Consider the following 13,830-nt stretch of genomic DNA (forward strand, 5'->3'; position numbering starts at 1 on the left):
GCCTGCCAAAATGCTAAACATGCTAGCACTGAGTAGCTACATGCTAATAGTAAATAGCTAAGTGTTCAAACATGTTAAAATCCTCACAAATTGTTAAAACATTATAAAAAGACCCTAGTAACTGCCCAGTGCTGTCCTTTAACACAGCAAGCACCACTCACATTTTCTTTAGAAAAGTTACATATCTAGTCAAAGCAAAGCATCACTATTGTTATCTTCCATACTTAGAATACTATACTAGCGGTGCTTGCAAAACAAACCGTGTGGCTTATTGAGCAGAGGTGTACTATGACTTTTATAAGCGATTGGGCTTTTGATGTTCGTACAGTGGGTGAAAAATCCCATAGACTCATGTCCGCATCAGAATATCGTAGAGACTTGGGGGTGGGCTCATTTGACTCAACTTAGCAAGCAGCCAATACATGGTGACATTTCAACCTTTAGCCATGTCCTAGTTACAGCACCTGAGCAACCAGTCCATTGACTTCTATTGGAAAAAAATGAGAGGTATATCTGTGGATCAGAACATAGAGACAAGTGGATGGCCTCTTTTGACTCAGACGGATAAGTAGTCTTTAATTATCATGGTGGAAACTGTTTAGTCATGCTCTAGCAGCCATTTAGACCACCCTAGAAACCATATGATAAATTTAATAAGTGCCCACATTTCTGATCCACAACCCAGATAGCACACGTACGTTGTGGAGACGTCTGCTAAAGAGCGTATTATCTGGTAAACATCAGATTCGTATTTTGATCGGCTGTAGATCGGCTGTTTGAGCTGTTAAATGAGACGTCTTCCCTACCTCTAAATTACATCTATACGACGCTTCTTTATCAGCCGAAATATGCCGGTATGTGCGTCAGGACAGGAAGCTGCAGACCAGCTCCTATACTTGATTAATTTAAAGGGAAATACGTGAAGAAATAAAGATTATTTAAAATCCATATTCTGTGATATTTGCTTTTCTTTCTACAAGAACGTATAGCATGTTTAAAAGCAAACATCGCATTATTTTGTAGATAGATTTTGCATCAATGGATCCATATTCCTTGTCCCATTTTTGTCTTATATTATATTCATATTTACAAGGAGGCACCAACACTTATTTTTTCTTTACTTATGCACATAATAGCACTGTGTGCTTCACATGGACATTAATATTGCTCTAAATGACCAGGCAAAAGGTGACTTACAATCTTCTTTACTGGAAACAAATGAGAACAAAAGCACAATACAAAAAGAAAAAAAAGAGGACGTTTTTAACCACGTAATCATGCACTTTTAAATCTTAAAAGTCTTAAAATCCTTCACTTAGCTGTAATAGTTTATAAGCCATATTCTTAGGTTATTCATAAATTCATAAATCAATAAATTAACAAATGTGTGTTCTATTAGTTGAGAGTGTGGTTTATTTATTGATTATCATTTTGGTAATTGTAACATGCATGAGGGAGGATTATTATAGATATCGCGAGGGTATTTTATTAAAGGGGTCATATGATGCGATTTCAATTTTTCCTTTCTCTTTGAAGTCTTACAAGCTCTTGGTGCATAAAGAAGATCTGTAAAGTTGCAAAGATTAAAGTCTCAAATCCAAAGAGATATTCTTTATAAAAGTTAAGAGTCAACCACGCCTACCTAAAACGGCTCGTTCTAACATGCCCCCACATGTCTACGTCACGAAGTGGGAAGGTTTGCATAACGCCGCCCAAATGTTCACGCAGAGAAAGAAGGCGTAACTTTTATTCTCGCTGTAGTATTGTTGCCACCGCCGCCATGTCGTGAAGACGCTGTGTGTTTCGTTGTGAAAGCGAAACTACTTTGTTTGGCCTTCCAAAAGAGGACCGACGTCTGTCCTACATCAATCAGACATCTTGCAGACGTATGAACAACTGATTAACATCGTTTAAAGAGCGGATCCTAGACGTTCTAAATTATTTACGTCTGGAATACATAGGCTAGGCATCGTCTTAACAGCTGGTAGGGACGTCTCAGCGACGTATGCCAGATGAGCAAACGCCCTAAAATATACATCTGCCAGACGCAAAAGACGACATCGCACAGACGTCTCCGCGACGTGCGTGTGCTATCTGGGAATAACATAGAGTCATATGGGTGGGCTCTTTTGACTCAGACTGCCAAGCACTCTATAAACTCTTTAACAACATGATAACGACATGCTAATCATGCTAAAAACATGTTAACAACATGCTAATCAAGTTAGCAAACATGATAACGACATGTCAATCATGTTAGCAACATGCTAGTGACATACTAATCTTGTTAACAACATGATAACAACATGCTAAAGATGTTAGAAACATTCAAGCAACATGTTAACATGTTAAACATGCTAACAATGATAGTGACATGCTAATCATGTTAGAAACATGCTAGCATCATGCTAATCATGCTAACAATTTACTAAAACACACTAGCAAAATGCTAATCATGCTAGTAACATGCCTAAACAAGCTTGCAATGCGCTAAACATGTTAGCAAACTGTTAAAACATGCTAAATCTTATCTAAACTTGCAAACTTTAAAACTGTTTCAAACTTCAAGCTTTTACAACTACTTCAAACCTTCTTCAGGCTAGGCTTTCTCTAGCCAACCTAAAGATTGTCTTGACAATCTTTTTGTCTAGTTATTGTTCTTATTCTCAGACTAAAATGTCTGAATGCTACTCCTCCTAGAGATTCCAAGCTAGAACCACCAAACTCGGCCACAGGAGCAATGGTCTTTTCAGGAATAGTTGTGACTTGATTTTTCAGATTTTTTATCAAAACATCTAAAAACGTTCTTAAAATAAATCTGAACAACACATATGGTAGTAGTATTGGACTTATGCAGTTAAACACAACGCCTTCCACTGAAACGTTGGGTCATCAAAGTGATTCAAACCCAAGTATTCCTTTGGTTTCTTGGTTAATGGGCCTGCTAGTAGCATTAACTCCATCCCCTGGCCATCACAGAAATAAATCAGGCAGGGAATCTATAGCGTTGCCCTCATACTTGCCATCACACCAAATATAGCTCACTGTGGATGATGAAAACATGTGTTCCCTTTCATGGGAACTTCGAACTGCGTCCTCTAGGGGTCGCTATGGGGGAACGCCTCGTCGTGACCCGTGTCTGAAGCATACATTGAAAAAACACCAACTCGTTGGCCGGCGACAGCCATGACGTCACTACCGGTGCAACTATAGTATAAATAGGCACCGGGAGCACACATCATTCTCTTCTTCGTCTTCATTGACTGTTTTGTTTGAAGCGTGCATTTCTGTGGTAAGAGCGATCTCTATTTATCTCATTATGGCGAGCACTAGCAAAGCATTTAAGGATGTGTGCATCCGTGTTGACGTTGTTTAACATCTGATGACACACACGATCTATGCGTTGTTTGTTTGGGCAAAGAGCACACACGCGATGTCTCCGAGGGGGCAATCGGCGTGCACTGCGAGCGTTTTTTCCAAGGGAAAAAGCTCCGCTCTCGTTTGTCTCTCTTTTCGAGGACGTGGTCATAACAGGCATGGGTCAAACAATGGCAAACGGGTATATTGAGGGCAAGACACAAGAGTAGTCCAGTAAATGGATGTGGTCGATCTCCGGCGAACGTAATCCTGAGGGTGAGGCAAACGGGGAATCCACAAGACGAACTAGAGTCCAGGCAAGGTGCAAACACAGTCCGAAACAACAAGGCAAAGGGTAATTCCAAAACAGACTGTAAACTTCAGGGCAGGCAGAGATCAGACAAAACGATATTACAGGCAAGGATAAAGACACGAGTAAACAGACTAAGAACAAGGCTATACTAGATTAAGAAACTTGGAATGGCTCCGTAAAGTAGCTATCGCTATGAGAGAGATATACGCTAAACAATACTCGGCGTTGAATGGTGGTGTGAGACTGATTTATATAGTGTGTGTTATTGGTAGCAGCTGTGTGTGATTGGTTTCAGGTGAGCTTGTGATTAGTGCAGTGGAGCATGGGAAATGTAGTCCAGGGTGATGTGTAACAGTCTGTGTAGTGTGAGAGTCCATGTGGAGAGCGGGTGACCTCTGGTGGTGAGTGAACGGAAGTTTATAGACCGGATTCGTGACAGCATGTTACAACATTTTAGCTACATTTTTAAAACAGTTTTTTCTCTCATAACTTAAAGTAACAATTTGTTGTAACATTCTGTTAAACAATAAGTATAATGTCTATTTCTAAATATATTAGCCTGTATCATATAAATTTATAGGACCTATAAATGATCAACATAATCAAAACTTTGCCGATAAACCTGTTGTATACAATCTACTTTATGCCTTCTGTCCTTGGATTGATAGTTCATTCCTATTTATCAAGCAAAGTCTTTTTTTACTGTGAAATATTTTTATAATTTAAAGGAAGAATAACTTATATTGTTAGTTATAATTCCCTAAGTCTTGTGATTATGCTACTGTTTTGCTTTGGATATCCCTGACACCAGTGTTTGAACTCCTCCTGTTTGCCCAACAAGTAACTCTGTTAATAAAGTTGCAAAGGGATCCCAACTCCATTGACTCTGCATTACAATAAAACAACTTTAAAACAATTACTTTATTTGTTTGACTTATTGTTTAAAATCAGCATGTACAGAGATAATTCATATGCAAAGCATTAAAACACACAAAACAGAACAAACCACTCTATGCATTTAAAAAGACTGACATATTAAAATGAATTTCGTATACGTGACAAAAGTTGCACTTGATAAATTAAAATAATGTAATCATTTAAGAAAGCTAACATAACATTTCAGCGTTTAGTGCCACTTTGTACATATACTTTCTGATGATACACTGAAAAGGATATAATGACTTTTCATTACATTGCTAGTAAGTTAGACAAAGTTAACTGATATTTTACTACTGACATTTTACTGTTAAAGGCAGATACTCAGGCAACTGCTGATATTTTTCAAAGAGACATATTTACAACCATTTATAAAGTCATATTATAGCAAATTATATTAAAATTATATTATATTAGGCCGATTATATTAGGATAATCAGTAAAGCAGGTGTTATGTTTAGAACTTGCATTTGTTTTCAAGGTCAATGTGTTCTTCTACAGGATGTTTTTGTTTCTTAGATGTCTTGACAATTCCATACGCCATGAGGACAACAGCGACTGCTGCAATAACAGTGAGACTGAAGAGGACACTGAGACCCAGTGTAGCATCAGAACTTGACACTTCCAAACCTAAGAAACTGACCACCGGCTCCTCACCAGGAAGAGATGAAGAAGTAGTTCCTGTAAACAAGAAAAGACTCAGTTGAATGGATGGATGGAGAGACAGAACAACAGATAGATAGACATACAGAGTGAAGGATACAGTGAATGAACGAACAAAAGGATAGATGTTACCTTCAGGTTCATGGATCTGACATTCATGTGGAATTTCTCCTGGGCTTATGAAGCCATTGCAGTTGGTTATTGTAGCATAGTGCCAGACAGATTTCTTAGGAATACGTGGTAAAGAAGGATCTGATCGATTTACATAGAAAAGACCAAATCTTTCATCATAACCCATCGTCCATTCCAGATTGTCCATTAGTGACCAGGCAGCATAGCCGCGCATGTCCACACCATCCAGCAAATACGCTAAGAATAAAAAGACATATTATTCAATTAGCACAAATGAATTTTTACCAATAGTCTAAAATTGATGCATTTCAAAAATTACTTTTTACCTTTCAGGGCCTGATTGATATAGTTTTCATAGTAGTGGATTCGGAGGGTGTCATTCAGATTTACTGGCCCTCGTTCTGATACTCCATTCTCTGTAACGAAAACAGGAGGGTTTCCGTATTCATCCTTAATGAATTTCAGAATTTTTCGGAATCCCATGGGATTAACTTTCAACCAGTCGGATCCAGATTCCAGCCATGTACGATCACTAATAACTGCTGCACCCCTGGAATAGATGACAGCATGATGGATATTAATGCATGTTTTAAACAAATTGGGCCTGAAACAGTGTGACGATGTTGATTAAATCTAAAATGCTACCTGTCTGCATCATAATGCTCTTGGTTCTGAAAGTCAACGTAAAAGGCTAAGACAGTGGTGTAGTGGTTGAATCCGAAATAATCATGAGTTCCCTTAATCCTCGCTACTTCTGCAGGGGTAAATTCTGGAAGCCTGTTAGATGTTAAATGCAAATGTAAAAACATTTATAAGTATTTGAATACAAAACTTTGAATTCCTCATAAAAAAAGTTAATATCTTTATTACCTTGATTGTGGTCGGCCAGCCGCTAAACTTCTCTCTCGAATTATGTTCTTCATTAAATCGCTGTAATCTCCATTGAACACGGGATGAGCAAACCAACCCATCATGAACTGTTTCGAGAGATAAAAAAGAGCAGTGGTGTATTATTTATTCATGCACACAGGTATTGTTATTTCAGTATCATTCCTGTACTGTCTTAGTATTGATTAATATTTTGAATAAGTTTTTATTTTTATACTTTACATAAATGCAAATTTTATTTAAAGTTTTAGTAATGCTGTTGACTCATTTGTGTGTAATTAAAATAAACTGCCTGGTCAAAAATTTGAATTTATTTAAATTAACTATATTAGTATTTTTAATTTTTGTTTTAGTTAGAGATAACAACACTGTCATGGATGCTGAAAATGGTTGAACTACAAAACTGTACCTGAACTACACGCATGGCAGCGTCCACGTCTTCCTGTTTGTATGGGTTTCTTGGTTCAGCCCAGTCAGAGTTTATCGTGATGCCAATAATGCCACCTTGTTTTGCACGATACTTGTCATTATACACATGCCAGGCCTCAGCATGAGCCTTGAGAAGGTTGTGTCCCGCAATATATGGTGCAGTGCCCGGATTAGCATTTATACCTGGACAGAAATAGAACATCAAGAATTTTACGATGCATCATTAACTGTTAACATTGAAACTGATAAGCGAAATCATATTTATAAAAAGCAAAGATATCATTTTCTATACAAATCATACCTGGTGCAAAAATTCCATGGCCATACCCATGCAGTGCAACAATGTAGGGTTCATTTATAGTGATCCAGAACTTCACTTTGTCTCCCAGACTGTTAAATACAACATCAGCGTAGTCTCTGAACCTCTCGACAATGGTCTCATTCTCCCAGCCACCAACATCCTGAAGTGCTTGTGGGAGATCCCAGTGGTATAAAGTCACCTGCCAATTCAAAATTATTAACAGACTGTCATAAATGAATCAAATTCTTTTAGGCTACAAGTGCAATTTTTGCATGCAAATTCATTCAAAACATATTACCTGGGGTGTGATATTGGCTTCCAAAAGAGCATCTACTAGTCTATGATAGTAGTTGAGTCCAGCTTCATTCATTTTCTTGTTTGTTCCATCTGGCATGATTCTGGGCCATGAAACAGAAAACCGGTAGTGTCTGACCCTCAGTGTTTTGAGACTAATGATATCCTCAGCGATCTTGTTGTAGCTGTCACAGGCAATGTCACCATTGTCATCCTGCGATATCTTTTCTGGAGTGTGAGCAAATTTGTCCCAAATGCTGAGACCTTTTCCATCGGCCCTCCAGGCGCCCTCTATCTGTGGTGTTTGAGCATAAACAAATGAAACAAATGTCCTCATTTGAAGACACTCAGAGCAAATAGGATAGACAAAATTCAGTTTAATTTGTTAAAATAGATTGTACCTGATATGAAGCGCTTGCTGTGCTCCACATAAATCCCCCTGGGAAATGTCCATATAACATTTCTACATCCTCTGTCAGTGGAAAGCCATTATTGTTCATTATATCAAAGTAGAGGTGAGCAGATCGCTTTGGACTTCTTGGCCGACTTGAAAGTTTAAAGTTCACATAGTGAAGTCCATAGCCAACAGTGTAGCCTTTCAGCCACTCGAAGGAGTCCATTAGAGAGGAAGCAATGTAACCCTTGACACGTACTCCATCCAGATTGTGTGCTAAAAAGAGAATACATGTAAATGTCTGTCAAGTTCAACAATTTACAGTATAACACTATTAAAAACACTGGGTCTCATTCACTAATAATTTTGTACAATTTGTGTTTTATGCAGAAAAGATTCAAAAATGTAGAACCTTAGATGTTTATGTAAAGCAATGTTTGTTGTATTCAAAACCATGAAAACCAAAAACTGCACAGGATTGGGTTTCAGAAGTCTCATTTACCATAATAATATTTAAAATGTATTGATTTATGATTTCTGAATGTAAATATTTATAAGCAGCTTTTATGCTTAAAGGGATGGTTCACCCAGAAATGAAAATTCTGTCATTAATTGATAACCCTCATGTTCTTCCGATCCCCTGAGATTTTCACTCATCCTCAGAACACAACTGAAGATTCTCGACGCTTCAGAAAATTACAGTTGAACCACTGGAGTAACATGGACTACTTCCATGATGTCTTTACTACCTTTCTGGGCCTTCAAAGTGAAAGTTGCTTAGGCTGTCAATAGAGGGACAGAAACCTTTTGGATTCCATTTAAAAAATGTTAAATTACGTTCAGAGGATGAACAAAAGTCTTAGGGGATTGGTAATTAATTCCAGAATTTTCATTTTTGGATGAACCATCCCTTTAAAAATGCACAGTTCAAACAGTTGGTGATTAGAAACAGTGTTAGCATACCCTTAAGAGCCTCATCAATATAGGTGTTCAGGAAGAATATTCGATCAGTGTCATCAACTGTTATTGCAGTGCCTGTTGCCACACCATTTTCCGTAATATAAATCTCAGGGTCTCCATACTCTTCCTTTAACCAGTTAAGAAGTCTCCTGAGTCCCCAAGCAACAGCCTTCTGCTCATTAACAGCTGTATTTATAGAGTCATCTGCATTGTCCTTTTCAACATCCTGATCAGTTTCATAAGACTCAATATCAAGTCTGCTGGTCACATGATGCACAACTTTGGTAGTGTATGTATTAATGCAGAATACATCAGCTGTTCCCTGGATAAAGGCTTTGTCTTCATCAGTAAAAGAAGGCAACCTGGATTCTGTCAAGCCTTGAAGTTCACTCTTGTTCCCAACCTGCCACTTCATGGCATCAGGGTAGTCGCCATTTTTAAAAATCGGGTGTGCAAACCAGCCTAGCTGGAACTGAAGGGCTCGATCAGCAGCCACCACCTCTCGAGGAACATTGATGTCTAGGGGTTCTGCCCATTCAGCGTTCAGACTAATGGATACCAGACCTCCTTGAGATGCCCTGTATTTCTCATCATAAGTGTGATATACTTGTGCATGAGCTTTCAGGAGGTTGTGTGCAACCCTGTATGGAGCATCTCCGGGTTGATTCACATTAGGTGGAATCTGGCCCAGTCCATATCCCGACCATGCAATTGTCTGAGGTTCATTAAATGTGATCCAAAACTTCACCCTGTCTCCAAATGTTGCATAGCAAAAGTCACAATATTCATTGAATATGTTAATCATTTCAGGGTTGTCCCAACCATTGATGTTCTGCAAAGCCTGTGGCAGGTCCCAGTGGTAAAGAGTCACCATGGGTGCGATATTGTTTGCTATGAGACCATCTATGAGCCTGTTGTAATAGTCCACTCCCTTCTGGTTAAGAGAAGATTTATAGCCATTGGGGAAAATTCGAGACCATGACAAGGAGAATCTGTAAGTTTTAACTTTCAGGGCTCTCAACATGTATAGATCCGCATCTATTTTATTATAACTGTCACATGCAACATCACCATTGTCATTGTTTGGGATATTACCAGGTTTTTGAGTGAAAGTATCCCAAACACATGGCCCTTTTCCATCTGCATTCCAGCCACCTTCTACCTGATATGCTGAAGACAAGACACCCCAATGGAATCCCTCTGGAAATGTTCCGTAGTGATAAAGCTGTCTCTCAAACTTGGTCTGAGGGGAGAACTTTTCCCAAACAACCTTGGATTTTGAAGGAATTTCAGACGGTGGCAGACTAGGGAGTCTTGTGATCTCAATTTTATTTCCATAAGTTTCCATCTTAGCCTTTGCCGCAGTCTCAGCAAATCCATTTCTCTCAATCACCTTTGAGTAGTAATATGCTGATGCTTTGGGGGTTCTCGGTCTGTCAGCACCTTCAAAGTAAACATAGTGCAATCCAAATCGTTGGCTGTAGCCTTGAGGACCCTCAAATCCATCCATTAGAGACTGGACTGTAAACCTCTGGATGTCAATTCCATCCAAAAGCACAGCTGTTTTGACAGAGAGATGTATTTAGTAAACTTTAGATAGTAACCTTTTATTATATAGTCTGACTTTAATGGGATATTTCACCCCAAAATTCTGTCATTAATTATTCACCCTCATGTCATTATAAACCTCTTGAACCCGTCAGACCTTCGTTCATCTTCGGAACACAAATTAAGATATTTTTTATTAAATCCGAGAGCTCTCAGACCCTCCATAGACAGCAACACAACTGAAATGTTCTCAGGTCCAGAAATGTAGCAAGGACATCGGTAAAATAGTCCATGTGACATCAGGGGTTCAACCGTAATTTTACAAAGCTACGATAATACTTTTTGTGCACAGAGAAAACAAAAATAACAACTTTATTCAACAATTGTCATCCCGTCATCCCGTCAGAGATGCATGCGCTTACTTCCACTTCATGTAAACAACGCATGTGCATGGTGCTGCTGCTTACGTTAACACACATGCGTCAAATGCGACTACTTTACCGATGTCCTTGCTACGCTTCTGGACCTGGGAACATTTCAGTTGTGTTGAGGGTCTGAGAGCTCTTGGATTTCATAAAAAATATCTTAATTTGTGTTCTGAAGATGAACGTAAGGTCTTACAGGTTTGGAACGACATGAGGGTGAGTAATTAATGACATAATTTTCATTTTTGGGTTAACTATCCCTTTAAGGTTTGGCAAATAGGGGTTTTGGCCTGGAAATAATGAATACTATATAATGAATAATTCAAATATAAAAATGTTAGAATCTCCAAGACCTTAGGTTTAGGTTACCAACTCCCTGACTAACTTGTTATCTCTTTAAACATTTAAAAGGTTTTAAACTAGGGCTGTCAGTTTAACGTGTTAACTTAATTAATTAAGTTAACACACTGGCACCGCCCCCAGACCTGTACATCATCTTACATTTCATACAGTTGAGTGTTGACAAATATGATGCAGGGCAACAACTCCATAAATGCAGTTATGCCCTAAAATTCAAGATGTTTTTGTCTCATATTTATATCATACGATATCACACGAGCAGGGAGAGCAGTAGGCTATTACACGAGTGCTGATTTTGTCCCGAATATCACGAGTTTAAATGTGATTTTATACAACAGTTCAGTAAATAAGAAGTTGATATTGTGTTATATTTTAAACATAATATTATGTGTTTTTGCTCAATTTTGCAAAGAATATATTACCTTTAAAGCCATAGCAGAATTGTTGTGCGTCTTCGAGGAACACAGCGGTGTTTAGTTTCTGAATGAATCCGCATTTTGAATGAATCGTGTGAATCAAAAGGTGCGTTCGACTTAACGCGGCGCTGCGAAGATCGCTCAAATTCTGACTTGAAGCAATGCATGCTGGTTAGAAATTTTGTCCGACTTGAGACGGAGTTGATTCCATGAGATTCACTGTATGACAACGATCACATGTGTTTCGGGTTTATTCTAACCTTTTCAATTCCAATAATGGCCACAAATCTGTGTTTTTAGAACAGTAAAAGCTTTTTTACTGCAAGCGGCTTCTCTCGTTGACCGCCATCTGTAGCTGTGGTTCAAGTTGAACGCACCTAATAATTCAAAGGCCAATTCATAAAGAGAGCCATTTACATCATTCCTGAATGAGACAGCCGTTTGAACGAATCGAATGAATTATATTTACCGCCACCTGTTGGTAGTTTTAGTTTTTTATTTAGAGTATCATTTAATTATTATTAATCCCTCATGTCGTTTCAAACCTTTCTTTTGTGGAACATAAAAGAGGGTATTTTCAAAGACTATAGAATACCCTTCAACGGGCTGCCGAAGGTGATCCATGTTTTGACTCTGTCTCCATAATGTGAGAAGCAGAAATCAGAAAATTCTTTGAAAGTTTCCACAACATAGTAATTTTCCCAGCCGCCTGAGTCCTGCAGAGCTTGGGGAAGGTCCCAGTGATGCAGGGTAACAGTGGGCTCAATGCCGGATTGTAGGAGTGTATCAATCATCTTGTCATAATAAGCAACACCCTTTTCAAGCAAACTTTCTTTGCGTCCGGTGGAAAAAATGCGAGCCCAAGAAATTGAGAACTGATAATTAGGTGCCATCATGCCCCTAAGCAGATACACATCATAGTCCACCTTGTGATAACTATCACAGGCCAAATCAGTGGTCTGGTTTTCAAAGACATGACCCTCATGGCTAAATCGGTCCCATATGGTCTCGCCCTTCCCGTGTTCAGTCCATCCACCCTCCACTTTGAAACTCTCACTGGAGATGGACCAGTCAAAATGAACTGGGAACGAGCCACTCAAGAACTGATCACGCTCAGCTTCAGTTTGACTTCTGAATTTCTCCCAGACCTTTTGGTATGAGAATGCAGAAGCTGATTTCTGATGTGAGACTGTCTTAGTATTTTCCATCTGCAAACTAAATGAGAACATACTTGTTATGCTGACTATTATACAGTATACTGATATTTGTAGCTTTGGTCTCAGCTTTACCTTTTGTGCGTTTCTTCCTGATCTAGCTTCTCAAAAAGGTGTGTGATGTCACAGCCCATGATGTGAAGATCTTTGTTCTGTAAAACTGACAAATAATAGGTTAGCATCTGGTATTTTAATTCCATAAATAGCATCTTAGACTTTGGACCCATCACTTAAAGAAATATGCTAACATTTACCTCCGAGAATTGTGTGAAGTGGCTGGAAATAATTTTCATATCCATCACAGTCTTCGACTGTCAGCTGATACATTAGGATGGGCTTTTGACCACTGCCAATCTGAAACAAAAGAGCGTCAAGTGTCATTCCAGTGTCCTGAAATGTTCTGTCACATCAACCAATGAATATTAAAAACCAGTTAAGTTAAGTGACCAGCTGTGAAATCTGATGACTGTTCACTACTGTACAGATGATTATATAATATTTCAAGAGCCACAACAAATCATTACGTGTAACTTCCTCAATTCCTCTGTAAGAGGTGTCTCCAATTTGCAGTTGTATTGCATATGGAGAGATATGAAATCCACATGTGCCTGAAGATGAGACAAGAGATGTATGTTATAGATAACATAATATTGACTATTGACCAGCATAATATATGATGATCTGTCTTGAACACTTACCATGATTTTTGGAGTTATGGAGTTAATTTCACTGGCTCTGATCCCAACAGACAAATGAAGTGCTGAGAGAGAGAGAGAGAGAGAGAGAGAGAGAGAGAGAGAGAGAAACTCATTCACTGTATTATTATAAAGAACTATGTAATGTAAACTATGTAAAAGTAAACTTTTTGTTGTTGTTGTTTTAAAGGGGTGGTTCACTGCGATTTCACTTTTTTAACGTTAGTTAGTGTGTAATGTTGCTGTTTGAGCATAAACAATATCTGCAAAGTTACAAAGCTGAAAGTTCAATGCAAACGGAGATATCGTCTTTTAAAATTCTGGCAGTTTAATGCCTACAAAAACGGCTGGTAGGGACTACAAGAAGTTACTTCCCGGGTTCGTGACGTAACAAAATCGGATAAACCCCACCCTCGGGAAAAGGCAGCAAAGGGGGCGAGGCCATGCTGTGCTGCTTTAGAGAAGAGGAAGAGAAAACTAGAGGTGCACATAAAAATCTATTCAT

At 38.6% G+C, this 13,830-nt stretch overlaps 1 pseudogene; it reads right to left on the bottom strand.

The window, feature by feature from the left end:
- Window positions 1-5,063: 5,063 nt before the first annotated feature.
- Window positions 5,064-13,830, bottom strand: part of LOC107704820 (lactase-phlorizin hydrolase-like) — a 36,419-nt pseudogene continuing 27,652 nt past the window's right edge.

The sequence above is a fragment of the Sinocyclocheilus anshuiensis genome, unplaced genomic scaffold (genome assembly GCF_001515605.1).
Source record: "Sinocyclocheilus anshuiensis isolate Anshui unplaced genomic scaffold, SAMN03320099.WGS_v1.1 scaffold2786, whole genome shotgun sequence".
In the NCBI taxonomy this organism is placed as follows: domain Eukaryota; kingdom Metazoa; phylum Chordata; class Actinopteri; order Cypriniformes; family Cyprinidae; genus Sinocyclocheilus; species Sinocyclocheilus anshuiensis.